The 13,517-nt window shown below is 44.0% G+C and overlaps 1 long non-coding RNA gene across 1 annotated transcript in view; it reads right to left on the bottom strand.

Annotated features, from left to right (window-relative positions):
- The window catches only part of LOC309872844, an 802,828-nt gene that overhangs the window by 450,762 nt on the left and 338,549 nt on the right, over positions 1 to 13,517 (bottom strand). The gene's annotated exons all lie outside the window — the stretch shown is intronic.

The following is a 13,517-nucleotide window of genomic DNA, read 5'->3' as shown; positions in this document are numbered from 1 at the left end:
AAAAACCAAAAAGAATGAGAACATCCAGTCCTTGTAAAGGTTCAGGGAAGAAGACATTCCTGCTCACTGCTGGTAGGATTGTGAACTACCATAACCTTCTTGGAAGATAATGTAGTATCCGCAAAATTACACTCGGCAGCAAAGAAAAGGAGAAACTACTGATATGAACAAGATGGGCGGATCTTGAAGGCATTGTGCCAAGTAAAAAAAGACATATAATAATAAAAGAAGAAAGAAAGAAGTGCCAATAAAAAGACAAAAAAAAAAAAAGCCAGACATAAGTGTCTACGCAATGATGATTCTGTTTACATGGAATCCTAGGAAACTGACACCTGTATGGACAGTGGGAGCAAGGCTCTTCTGAGAAGGAGCAGGAGGAGCTCTTCAGGGGTGATGAAATGTTCACATCTGGATTGTGTTGGTGGTTACGTTGGTTAAGACATTTGTCAAAATTCATTGAATGAGACACTTAAAATTCGAGCTTTTTACTATATGCACATTATATCTCAATAAAGTTGGTTTCAAAACTAAAAATAAGGGGCATCTGGGTGGCTCAGTCAGTTAAATGTCTGCCTTTGGCTCCATCATGATCCCGGGGTCCTGGGATCCAGCTCCATATAGGTATCCCTGCTCTGCAGACGCCTGCTTCTCCATCTTCCTCTGCTGCTCTCCCGCTTGCGCTCTCTCTCACACAAAAATAAATAAAATCTTAAACTAAAAATACAAATATATGTGTGTATGTGTATGCATATATGTGTAAATATATATGTATGTATGTTTGTGTATATGTATGTGTATATTTGCTCTTATAAATCCCATTTTGGAGAATCAGGCCCATAGAAATAAAAGTGCCAGTAAGTGGATGTTTTATTGAAGCACTGTTTTTAGAGGCAAAAACCTAGAAATGATAGGGATGTTCATCATTAGGAAAATAGCTGAATAAATGAAAGTAGATCCTTCCTGTAGAATATTATAAACCCATTTATTTATTTACTTATTTATTTAGAGAGGGAGGGGGAGGGGCAGGAGAGGGAGAGAATCTTAAGCAGGCTCCATGCCCAGGGCAAAGCCTGATGTTGGGCTCAGTCTCACAACCCCGAGATCACAACCTGAGCCAAAATATAGAGTTGGACGCTAAACCAAGCAAACCACCCAGGTGCCCCTATTATGAACCCATTTAAAAGAACAAGCTAAATTGGTGAGACACCTGGGCTGGCTCACTCAGTGGAGTATGCAACTCTTGATCCCAGCATTGTGGGTTTGAGCCCCACATTGGGTGTAGAGATTACTTAAAAATATAATCGTTAAAATAATAAGTTAAATTGGTATCCATTGACCTGGAGAAATATGCATGTTATATATTTTTAAAAAAGTGATTTGTCAAGAAATGTGAATAATATGCTATTCTGTTAAAAACAAAAAGTATGGGTGTCTGGGTGGCTCAGTGGATTAAGCCGCTGCCTTCGGCTCAGGTCATGATCTCAGTGTCCTGGGATTGAGCCCCGAATCGGGCCCTCTGCTCAGCAGGGAGCCTGCTTCCCCCTCTGTCTCTGCCTGCCTCTCTGCCTACTTGTGATCCCTCTCTCTCTGTCAAATAAAATAAATAAATAAAATCTAAAAAAAACCCACAAAAGTATATATATATATATATATATTGTTTATGTCTGGAATATAGAAAAATATGCTTTGAGCACTCCAGGCTGTCAATATTTTTTACTTTGGGGGATGGAATTAGAGTAGGGAAGATATAATCCTTTTTTCACAAAATTCTTTATTATTTCCCTTGTAACAAATAAGCATGCATTGCCTTTGTAGTGTTTTCAAGTCTTAAAGAAGACTTAAGAATGACAAAGACTATAATAGTAAATATTTTGTAATATAACAGAATTAAAATATTAAATTGAATTCATGTTTGGATTACAACTGTAAAAATGAAATATGCATGTGGATAAGGGCTAGTAAGGAGAACTCAAACAGGTGTTTTTTTTTTTAAAGATTTTATTTATTTATTTGTCAGGGAGAGAGGGAGAGAGAGAGAGCGAGCACAGGCAGACTGAGAGGCAGGCAGAGGCAGAGGGAGAAGCAGGCTCCCTGCCGAGCAAGGAGCCCGATGTGGGACTCGATCCCAGGACACTGGGATCATGACCTGAGCCGAAGGCAGCTGCTTAACCAACTGAGCCACCCAGGCGTCCCTCAAACAGGTTTTTAGAGGGTTTTTTTTTTGTTTTTTGGGGTTTTTTTTTTTTGGTTTTTAGAGTTTTTTAAAAGTGTGGGAGTATGTATTCTTTTTTTTTAAACCTGTGAATGCTTGTGGGCATTAACTGGAATAGTTCTATTATGTAAAATATGCAAAATATGGATGCAGTGAGCAAAGTATAGATAGAAATGCAAAAATTAAAATTGTTTAGTGAAGATGGTAGACCTATAAATACATTTTTTTTTTCAATTTCCCCAAACCTTATGTAATATTACACCATCTTAGGATAAAAAGTAACTCCTCCCCTCTAAAATCTAGGTTCTCTTTTTTTGGAATTAATGACATTAGAACACAAATTTGTATCATGCTACAAATGCAGCTTTGTCATAATATACCCTTAAATGGATGAGGGCTAGACAGGAAGAATGCTGAGATTGTAGAGGACTTTCTAATTTTTATTCTCTTTATTGTAATATTGCAAAAATACAAGTGAGAGTAGAAGGAAAAGATATTTAACTTGTGCTTTTCCAGTTCCCAGAAGCTCAATCTTCTTTTTCAAGTCATACAAAGTCTTTCCTAAATACAAGCAGATTGGGTCATCCCTGAAACATTAACTCGAGCTGCTGACCTTTGGAAAGCAAATCAGAGACTACATCCAGAAAGAATTGTAATCAGGCTTGGCCACAGTGAGAGGTATTTAGGACAGACACTCACACTCAGTTAAAACCCAATCCTGGGGGGGGCCCGGTGGGGTCACTGGAACATATGACAGCCACTGTGTAAGGGACATAACTGGCAAGGACCTGAAACAGGCTGGTTTTCGGGAGAGAAGCAAAGGACTTCCTTGGCAGTCTCTGCCAAGTGAGGGGACTGTGATTGGCCAGTAACTGTTTTTCCTATATCTGAACACGGGGTGCAGCTGAACATAATCCAAGCAGGTCACTTTTCCCTGCAACTTAAAAAACAAAGTCAATCCTACATTTGATATGGTTCAAATCAGCCAGAGCAGAGGGCTTCTTAGGGGTTGAAAGACTCAGGCCACCTCTAATTTGTTTTTCCAATATGAGGACATATCAAATCATATTTAAAAATTGTGGTATACTTTAAATGCTTTAAATGATTAACACTTTGAACACACAAGCATTCCATTTATAATAGTACTATTCTAAAAATGACTACAGTATTTTATATGCATGTACAGAGATACATGTATTTCCTTTTGGAAGATAGGTACTTTTGAAAGTCAGGAAACAGGAAAAGTTTGTTTTTAAATAGTATACTATTTATTTTTCAAAAAAAATATGTTCAATATATGTTTATTTAACTGCTAGCAATTTTTTCAGGCAAAAAACATTCAGGGTCACTTAGGTGGCTCAGTGAGTTAAAGCCTCTGCCTGGGATCGAGCCCCACATCAGGCTCTCTGCTCAGCAGGGAACCTGCTTTCTTTCCTCTCTCTCTGCCTGCCTCTCTGCCTACATGTGATCTCTGTCTGTCAAATAAATAAAATCTTTTTTAAAAAATCTAAATTTAAAGCAAGAGATCTGATCATTTGAAAAAGTACATATATTGCAAAAGTTTTACATATAAGGGAATAATATCATATATATCTATCTAACTACTCAGTAGTATACTCCAGGTGTTCTGGTTTGATAAAGACAAATTCAAGGTAATATGATAAGTGTCTTTTAATCCTTCCAGGCCTTCTCTGATTCATGCACACCCTTATATGGAGATGAAGCTCTTGGAGAATGCGCAACCTGGCCACCAGCCCATGGCAGGCCCTGCTATGAGACAGCAAATCTGCAGGAAGTGGACAAACCTATGGCACAAAATCAAAGGACTCATGTTGGTATTGCAGTTCTGCCATTTCTTGTGTTGCCTCTGAGTCTATGTCCTCCACAGGAAGATGGAGAGAGAAATCAAACCTTCTTTACAGGTTTGTGGGGAAGAATAACTTAGGTAATACATAGGATGGTGCCTAGCACAGGGCTTGGCTCCACGGTTGCTCAAATATTTGCTTCCTGGGACTATCTCTCCTTGCTGAACATGAGGGTTACCTTGGATGATGTATGTGAAAACAAATGTTGGTTATAATTAGAAATGGGTAACAGGGGCCCTGAATCTATGTCAAGGCAGAATGTCTGTTTGCACTGTAGATGGTAGTGGTGGAGGTCTTTGACTGTGCTGCCTCCCAACTTCCAGAACAGGGATGTTAGGCTTCAAATGCTGTGATATATTTTAACTTCCTTCTGAGCCCCTCCCTTTTGGACAGTTGCCAGATCTAGCTAGCTTCTCAGAAGGCTTCTGGAAAGGTACAAGGCCAGACTTATAGGCAAGGAAATATGGGTCACAGCTCCTGACATTGAATAAACACTTCAAGGCTGCATCCAAAGGTCCAGCAAGGCACCTGCCTGCTTCCTCTGACTTCACCTCCTATTCTCTCCAAGCTCTTCTTAACTTCAGTCACTCTGGCCCTCTTTCTGTCCCTAAAACATGTCAGATTGAGTTTTCATCAAGGTGTATTCCTGCCTTTGTCCTTGTTCTCTCTTCCTAGAACAGTCTTTCCCAGACCATCACATGGCCAGCTCCCTCTCATCATTTCGGTCTCTGTGAAGCTACCCTCCACCCCCGAGGAAGGCCTCTCTTGACCTCTTTAGCTAACGTAGCCATCCCTTAACTCCTACTTACTTTTTACCCTGTTATACTATTTAACATCCTTCCTAGCACTTACCATCATCTAAGATTGCCTTATTTGCATCTGTATTTATTACTTGATTTCCCAAAGAGGCAGGAGCACATCTGTCTTGCCTACACTGAACCCCCAGAACTTCCACACTGAGAAAATATTTGTTAAGTGAATGAATGAGCAAAAGCCTCTATAATAGCTTCACAGCAGAATGAATAGCTTATTCCTGGGTGACCCATGGCAGTGTATTTATTCCTGTATGCGGTGCCTATTTCAGTTGTGCTAGACTGGCACATTGGTAGTCTCCAATGAAACACAGCAACCAGTATTCATGCTCTTTTTAGTCCCTCACATATGAACTCCAGGCTTGACCATGCGACTTGCTTTTGCCAATAGGACATTAGCAAGTGTGATGCAAGAAGAGGCTTGATAAGTACTTGGATGCTGCTTTGTCCTCTTGGGACCCTGTCTCTTGAGGTCCTCAGTTACCTTGTAAAGAGTTACCCTGATGAAGAGACCACAAAGAGAGATGCGTGAGCCCAGACAGCCCCATTCTTTCAGCCATTCCAGAAGAAGTACTGGAAAGCTAAGTGAATAAGTTCCCTTGGACGTTCCAGTCCCAGCAGATATCAGGTAGAACCACCTAGCTGAGCCCAGCCCAGGTTGTAGAATCATGAGAAATAATAAATCGTTATTTTTTATAAGTTTGGCACAGCTTTTTACACAGCAACAGGTAGCTGAAACACCAGCTTATCTTCCATTATAAATGGTTGTGTATGAGTCTATTCCTAGACTGTGAGCCCAAGGCAAGGGATGCAACATAATTATCTCTGCTTACCCCACTTTGCCTGGCATCCTGTACAAGCTAAGTCAATCTAAGAGTTTTCATTCAAAGATGTGTTGAGCTCCTCTACACGCTAGTCTCTGCATCACCTGTGTGCAGATAGTTGTGTGTTTGTGTGCATGTATGTGTGTTAGATGGAGAAGGAGACAAAAGAAGTAGTGAAGATTCACTCCCCAAACACTTCACAAGGCTGTTCCTTGAGGGCAAAAATCATACCCAACTCCCAGCACAGCAACCCAAATGCAGGAGGTTGAACATCAGTGGTTAAAACAAAGGTCTGTGGGAGGGGCACCTGGGTGGCTCAGTGGGTTAAGCCTCTGCCTTCAGCTCAGGTCATGATCTCAGGGTCCTCCAATAGAGCCTCACATGGGGCTCTCTGCTCATCAGGGAGCCTGCTTCCCCCTCTCTCTCTGCCTGCCTGTCTGCCTACTTGTGATCTCTCTCTCTCTTTGTCAAATAAATAAATAAAATCTTTAAAAAAAATAGGATTTAAAAAGAAAAAAAGGTCTATGGGAGCCCAGAGAGGGTATGGCTAACTGCCACCAGAGACCTGGGGGAAAAATTTACCTACCTCGGGAGCAGCTTTTGAGCTGTCAGTGTCAGTGTTCCAGCCACTGTCAGAAAGCAGGGAAGTTGGCAAGATATTTGCAGTCATTTGCTCATGTGATCCTTAAGGCCACCAGGTGTGACAGGGTCATTTTACAGCTCATGAAGGACTGCCATAGCTGGGCTACAATGAGTGAGCTCCCTGCAGACCTCCAAGCCACTCTGTCCTCTCCCTGACTCTGGAGGTTTGGGGGCCACATTCCCCATCCCTGTGCTGTGGGCAGGGCAGGCACACAGCCATCCTATCTCCTGGCCTCCTTTTCTACAGGGCCAGCTTCTCTTTGAGGGGGGGATGGAAATGGGATGGATCTGCCTCATCTTGAAGCTCACTCATGTTTTTAAAAACAAAGTCAAAACCAAGACTACTCTACATGGCATCCAAATCTAAGTTTAAGTATTTCTTTTTCCTCTTTAAAAAAAAAAAATTATTTATTTATTTTAGAAACAGAGAGAGAGCATGCACATGGTGGGGGAGGGGGAGAGAGAGACAGTCTCAAGCAGAGTCTATGCTAAGCTCAGAGCCAAACTTGGGGCTCGAACTCACAACGCTGAGACCATGACTTGAGCCAAAACCAACAGTTGGATGCTTAACCATCAGCATCACCCATGTGCTCCTCTTTCTCCTCTTTTTTTTCCCCTCTTGGATGGAATTAAGTAAATTTAAAGTGATGACACAGTTTATCTGAAGGAGATTAGAAGTGATGATTGATTATTTGAGAGTAAAAAAATAATGAACTTCACAGTTACAAATAAATACATAAAAAAATTTTAAATGGGAGGGAGTAAGGGACTCTTTTACCCCTAAAATTTTTTTTGAATATTTTATTTATTTGACAGAGAGAGAGAGAGAGAGAGAGCACAAGCAGGGAGAGCAGGAGGCAGAGAAAGAAGGAGAAGCAGATTCCCCACTGAGCAGGGGGCCCAATGGGGTGGTTCCATCTCTGGACCCTGGGATCATCGGATCATGACCCGAACTGAAGGCAGATGGCTAATTGACTGAGCCACCCAGGCACCCTTACCCCTGAAATTTTTATTTTTATTTATTTGTTTATTTGACAGAGAGACAGCAAGAGGGGGAATACAGGGGCGGGGTGGAAGAGGGAGAAGCAGGGTTCTCAAGAAGGAGGAAGCCCATTGTGGGGCTCAATCTCAGGACCCTGGGATCATGACCTGAGCTGAAGGCAGAGGCTTAACAGCTGAGCCACCCAGGAGCCCCACCCCTAAAATTTTTATTACAAAGAAGTCTAGGGGCACCTGGGTGACTCTGTTGGTTAAGCATCTGCCTTCGGCTCAGATTATGATCCCAGGGTCCTGGGACTAAGCCCCACCTTGGGCTCCTGATCAGCAGGAAGACTGCTTATCCCTCTGCTCCTCCTCCTGCTTGTGTTCTGTCTCTCTCAAATAAATAAACAAAATCTAAAAAAATAAATAAATAAAATAAAAGAAGCCAAATATACAGAAGAGTTAAAAGATTCAACAGGCATCCCCAGGTGGCTCAAGTCAGTTAAGTGGCTGCCTTCAGCTTGAGTCATGATCTCAGGGTCCTGGGATAGAGCCCTAAGTCTAGCTCTCTGTTCAGCAGGGAGTCTGCTTCTTACTCTCTTTCTGTACTCTTTTTCTCTCTCTATAATAAATAAACAAAATCTTAAAAAATAAACAAATAAAGTAAAATCTCCAACAATTAGTAAGTGGCCATAGTCCCTCTGTGTGTGTGTGTGTGTGTGTGTGTGTGTATTTTCCTCAAAGTTTTGGAGGAAAGTCCAACTCTTCTACATAACTACCATAGCATTGTTGTACCTAAGAAAATTAACTATAATTAGAATCTTTGAACACAGGGCTTAGAGGAAGAGGGTAAGCCTTTTATCTCCATCTCTTTATCTGGGAGTGTAGGAAAGTCAGCCAGGTTGCTGGGCCAAACGTAGTGGGTGTGAACAAAAGGGCCTTCTGATATTCAGAGACCTGGACAAATGTGTAAAGTTGGCATCATTGTGAGGTGTGCTTAAAACTATATGGGGTAGGAGTGCCTGAGTGGCTCAGTAGGTTAAGCATCTGACTCTTGATTTTGGCTCCGTTCTTGATCTCATGGATCATGAGATCAGCCCCTTACTGGGCTCCACACTCATTGGGGAGTCTGCTGAGATTCTTTCTCCCTCTCCCTCTATCCCTACCCCCACTTGCTCATTCTCTCTCTCTCTCTAAAATAAGTAAATAAGTAAGTAAGTAAGTAAATAAATAAATAAATAAATAAACCTTTTTAAAAAACCGTGTTGTTGGAGCTCCTCGGTCTCCGGATTCTGAGCATGTATAATTAACTGTGTATTAGCAAGCCCCAGGAGAACTTCATTGATGGGCAGCTTGAAAATGACAATGAAACACAGAAGTGTGTAAGTCCTTGAGAGAAGAAATAAACTGTAGTCACAAGTCCTCTTTGCATGCATTAGAGAAAAAAAGAAAGAAAGGATTCAGGGCAAACAGTTTCTGCTGTGAATGAACCCAGGTCTCCCCGGGAGAGATCTAAGTGGGGCAATCTGAGGGAGGAAGGAAATGAGGCTTCAGGCAGAAGGAAATTCCTTACTGTGTTAAATTAATAAAGAATGTGCTGAACTAATACCTCACTTTTCCCACCTTTGCCAGCTCTGGTTACAGGGGATACTTCCTGCCCTGGAAGGCTTTTGGAGAAACTTAGTGTGCATCTATGTCAGATGAAGCCTACATTCCTTCCTCCTTTCCCCCACCCCCAAACACTCCTTCTCCACCCCCTACAGACTATTTTTCTTCATCTGAGTCCCTAATGTCCTCATCCATATAATGGAGCAGGGACATCTGCTGGCAGGGCAGTTTTCAGGCAGTCTATGTGGGGCTACGTATTGGCAAACTTGTCTGGCAGTGTCAGGCGCAAGAGAACAGGCCCCAAGTAAGTGGTGTCTGAATCATTTCCTGGAGAGCTCCCACCCTCGTGGAAACTACACTTCCCAAGCTCCCTTATCAGCTGGCTCCTAACTAGGTTCAGCCAATAGGAGATGCTAGTGGGAGACTGACAGGAAGGAGGGAGGGAGAAACCAGAGTCCATCTCCCAGTCCCCCTCTGCTTGGGGGTGGGATGGGAGCTGATTCTTCATCTGTACAGCCCCTCCCTCTGGGGCCTCAGTGGTCCCCAGGTATCCCCACCCATCAGTTCCCCCAGATGACCCAGCCTCTGGGCTCTGCAAACACTACCTCTAGTCCTAGGGGTAGGAGATGCTTCCTGCTGCTGCTGCTGCTGCTGCTGCTGCTGCTGCTAATTTCTGGGTTCCCTCAGTGCTTACTGCTTAGCTTCTCAACTCTTCCGTCACATGTGTAACCAACTCCTTCTGTTAAATCCTGTGTTTTCTTTCTTTATTTTTTAAGATTTTATTTATTTGACAGAGAGAGACACAGAGAGAGAGGGAACACAAGCAGGAGAGGGAGAAGCAGGCTCCCCACAGAGCAGGGAGCCTGATGCGGGGCTTGATCCCAGGACCCTGAGATCAGGATCTGAGCCAAAGGCAGACACCCAAACGACTGAGCCACCCAGGCGCCCCAATCTTGTCCATTTTAAATAACTACAGTGGTTTCGATTTTCCTGACTGGACTCTGGCTAATGCACATGGTAATTTTTTAAACTAACTCTGCAGTAAAGGATTGATTAACTCAGCAAGCTTGGGGTGCTTAAACCCTGCACAAGCCACAGAAAGGACTGGCCCTTGGTTGGCTCTGGGAGATAACGTTTAAACCCTTGGAATATCTTGGAATATCTAGAGTATCTTTCTAGGGGTGCCTGGGTGGCTCAGAGGGTTAAAGCCTCTGCCTTCGGCTCAGGTCATGATCCCAGGGTCCTGGGATCGAGCCCCACATCAGGCTCTCTGCTCAGTGGGGAGCCTGCTTCCCTTCCTCTCTCTTTGCCTGCCTCTCTGCCTACTTGTGATCTCTGTCTGTCAAATAAATAAAATCTTTAAAAAAAAAAAAAGAGTATCTTTCTACACTGGGGGCTTTGGGTCATGCCAGATAGCTTATGCTAACAATGTGACTTAGGGTGAATGCCTGTTTTCAGTTGCCTGGGGCCTTGGCCACACTGTTTCAGTCTGACTTTACTGGGGCTGGGCAGTGGTTGTGGACACTGAATACCTGTGGTCAGTCACGCCGGAGCCCCATGCCTATGCAACCGACCCTCAGTAAAAACCCTGGACACCGAAGCTCAGATGGCTGACAACATTTGTGCATATTGTCACACGTCATTGCTGGGAGAAGTCAGCTCTGTCTGTAAGGTTCCCCTGGGTGGGGACAACTGGAACCACACAGCTGGTCCCTCCCGGATTCCACTTGATGCACCTTTTCATTTGCTGATTTTTAAGCTTTATTCTTTTGCTATAACTGTAACTACAAGTAGAACAGCTTTTCTGAGTTGCATAAGTCTTTCTAGCAAATCAAAAACTTAAGGGTGGTCCTGGTGACCCCCAATGCCCCATTTACAAAGAAAACTTTTCCCCCACAAACAAAATGTCTAGGGTCCCCAAAATTTAAGTAACGTGCCCGAACTGAATGCAGGTTCTACCTGACTCCTATTACTGTGCCAGACTGCCTCTCATGAGGGAGAAAGGTGCATGCAGAAAGACCACTTGATTGAAGTGAAGATGCTGTTAAGGCGTCTTTTGGCTCCAACGGTTCATATAACCGTAAGTTAATAAACACCTATTGAACTCTCTTTTTTTTAAAGATTTTATTTATTTATTTGACAGAGAGAGATACAGTGAGAGTGGGAACACAAGCAGGGGAGTGGGAGAGGGAGAAGCAGGCTTCCTATGGACCAGGGAGCCCAACGCAGGACTTGATCTCAGGGCCCTGGGATCATGACCTGAGCCAAAGGCAGACACTTAACCAACTGAGCCACCCAAGCGTCCCCACCTATTGAACTCTTAGATGAAGCAATTATTTGCTTGCCAGGGAGAAACTAGAGAAGGTCTGTGGGGGCAAGGTGGCTGGAGCCGCAGTGAAAGAGGGCTGGTCAGGAATGAAATAGGGTGGAAGCTACTGCAGAAGTCCAGAAGACAGGCAGACAGCCAGGACTCGGGGGTGGCAGTAGAGAGGGAGGGATAGGGTGGATTCAAGTGACCATGGAGGAAATGGCCTATTGGACTTCTTGGCTGGGAGCCTTGTTTTCCACCCTTCCCCCACATTGATGGTGTCCTAGGTGACTCCCTTTCAAAAAATTATATTGGCTAATTAAAGCCAGACACAGGCATCCTCTTTGATTGCTCCCTTTCCCTTACCTCACTCACCCACAGCAGATCTTGTTGATTCTGCTTCCAAAACATTTCCTATGTGGGTCCCTCTCTCTCTCTCCACATCTATCACCCCAGTCCAGCCCAGCACTGCCTCTAGCCTTTGCACTGGCTACTCCCTCCGGCCATGAATGCATGGCTGGTCCCTTCTCATCCCTCCAGTTTCATCCAAAATATGGGCTTCTCAAAGAAGTCTCCCCTGTGCACACCAGTGAGAGGAGGTCCATGCTCCTTTTCTCTTCCCCAGAATCCTCTCTATTTGTGGGGTTTCTTACTTTATCTAACAAGTAGCATTTGTTGAGCCTACTTACTATGGGCCAGATAAATTCTATTTTACATTAATTTTCAAGCTAAGGAAACAAGTTTTAAGCCACCGTGTCCGCTAAAGTATGGGCATCAAGAGAGCAGAGATCTTACCTGTCCTATTTGTTGCTGATCCCCAAAGCCAAGCATACAGCCTGGTCTATAAGGAGGAACTCTACACATACGTGCTGAAGAGACAGTAAAGAATGTAGTATGGATTGGATGTGGAGAACAAGGGGAAAGATGTCAGGACGGTTCCAAGTTTCTGGGTTATCCAACTGGGTGGTGCCATTGACCAGGTGAGGAGCCATGCAGAGACAGTCAGTAGACTGGAGACAGGGGGGTTGGTTGGTTTAGGGAACGCGGCATTGAGAAGTCAGCTATGATGTTCCCCTGGGTCTGGAGCCCAGTTTTGGATGGTGGACGTGGATTTAGGAGTGGCCAGCTGGTAGGAAGTAAATGGAGTCTGGAGGGAATTGAGATCACCCAAGGAAGTATGTTGAGTGAGATGAGAAGGCCTAGTGCAGAGCCTTGAGCAATGTCAACATCTAATGTTGTGAGAAGAAAGCATCCAGCAAAACAGCAGCTAAGAAGTTAAGTGGAAAATCAGGGTAGTGTGACACGCCCCCCCCCAACAGAAGCCAAGGAAAAAGAGAAGTGGGTGCAATGTGGTATCCACACGCATTATAGGGTTGGAGCATGCTTTTTTTTTTTTTTCTTTTTGGTCTTCACAACCTGCACAATATTTTAAAACACCTCGGGTTAGTTGCTACAATTTAAAAATAAGAGTATTTCTTTTGAAATCTGTATTCCAGGGATGCCTGGGTGGGGCAGTTGATTGGGTGTCCAACTCTTGGTTTCAGCTCAGGTTGTGATCTCCGGGCGGTGAGATGGAGCCCCAGCCTCAGTGCAGAGTCTGGTTGAGATTCTTTCTCCCTCTTCTCCCTCTTGCTCTGCCCCTCCCACGCATGCTCCCTCTCTCTTTATTTATTTGAGAGAGAGAGAGAGAGCATGCACAGGGCAAGGTGAAGAGTAGCGGGAGAGGGAGAAGCAGGCTCCCCACTGAGCAGGAAGCCCAACACAGGGCTGGATCCCAGGACCCTAAGATCACAACCTGAGCTGAAGGCAGATGTTTAACCAACTGAGCCCCCCAGGCACCCAAAATAAAAAATCTCTTAAGAAAAGAAAAGAAATCTCTATTCTAGTTTCCCTGGAATCATAATATAGGCCGTTCTGGGCCTGAACAGACGCAGTGAGTCACGGGCTGCCCCCATTAGCTGAGGTGTGTGGTCTCCTCACTATCTCAGTCTCCACCTTTCCCTGCTCCGTCCCTAGGCCTGGGGGCACATCATTTACCATCTGTCTTAGTCAGCATGGGCTGCTATAACAAAATACCTAGGACTGGGTGGCTTCCACAACAGACATTTACTTCTCACAGTTCTGGAGGATAAGAAGTCTAAGAGGAGGATGCTGGCAGACTCAGTTCCTAGTGGAAGCCTGCTTGCTGGCTTGTATATAGCCACCTTCTTGCTGGGTGCTCACACAGCCTTTCCTTGGTTCTTATGCACAGAGAGAGAGTTCTTT

The sequence above is a fragment of the Mustela nivalis genome, assembly GCF_964662115.1.
Source record: "Mustela nivalis genome assembly, chromosome: 1".
Taxonomy (NCBI): domain Eukaryota; kingdom Metazoa; phylum Chordata; class Mammalia; order Carnivora; family Mustelidae; genus Mustela; species Mustela nivalis.
Note: the sequence above shows the minus strand (reverse complement) of the source record. Positions and strands in the feature narration are given on the sequence as shown.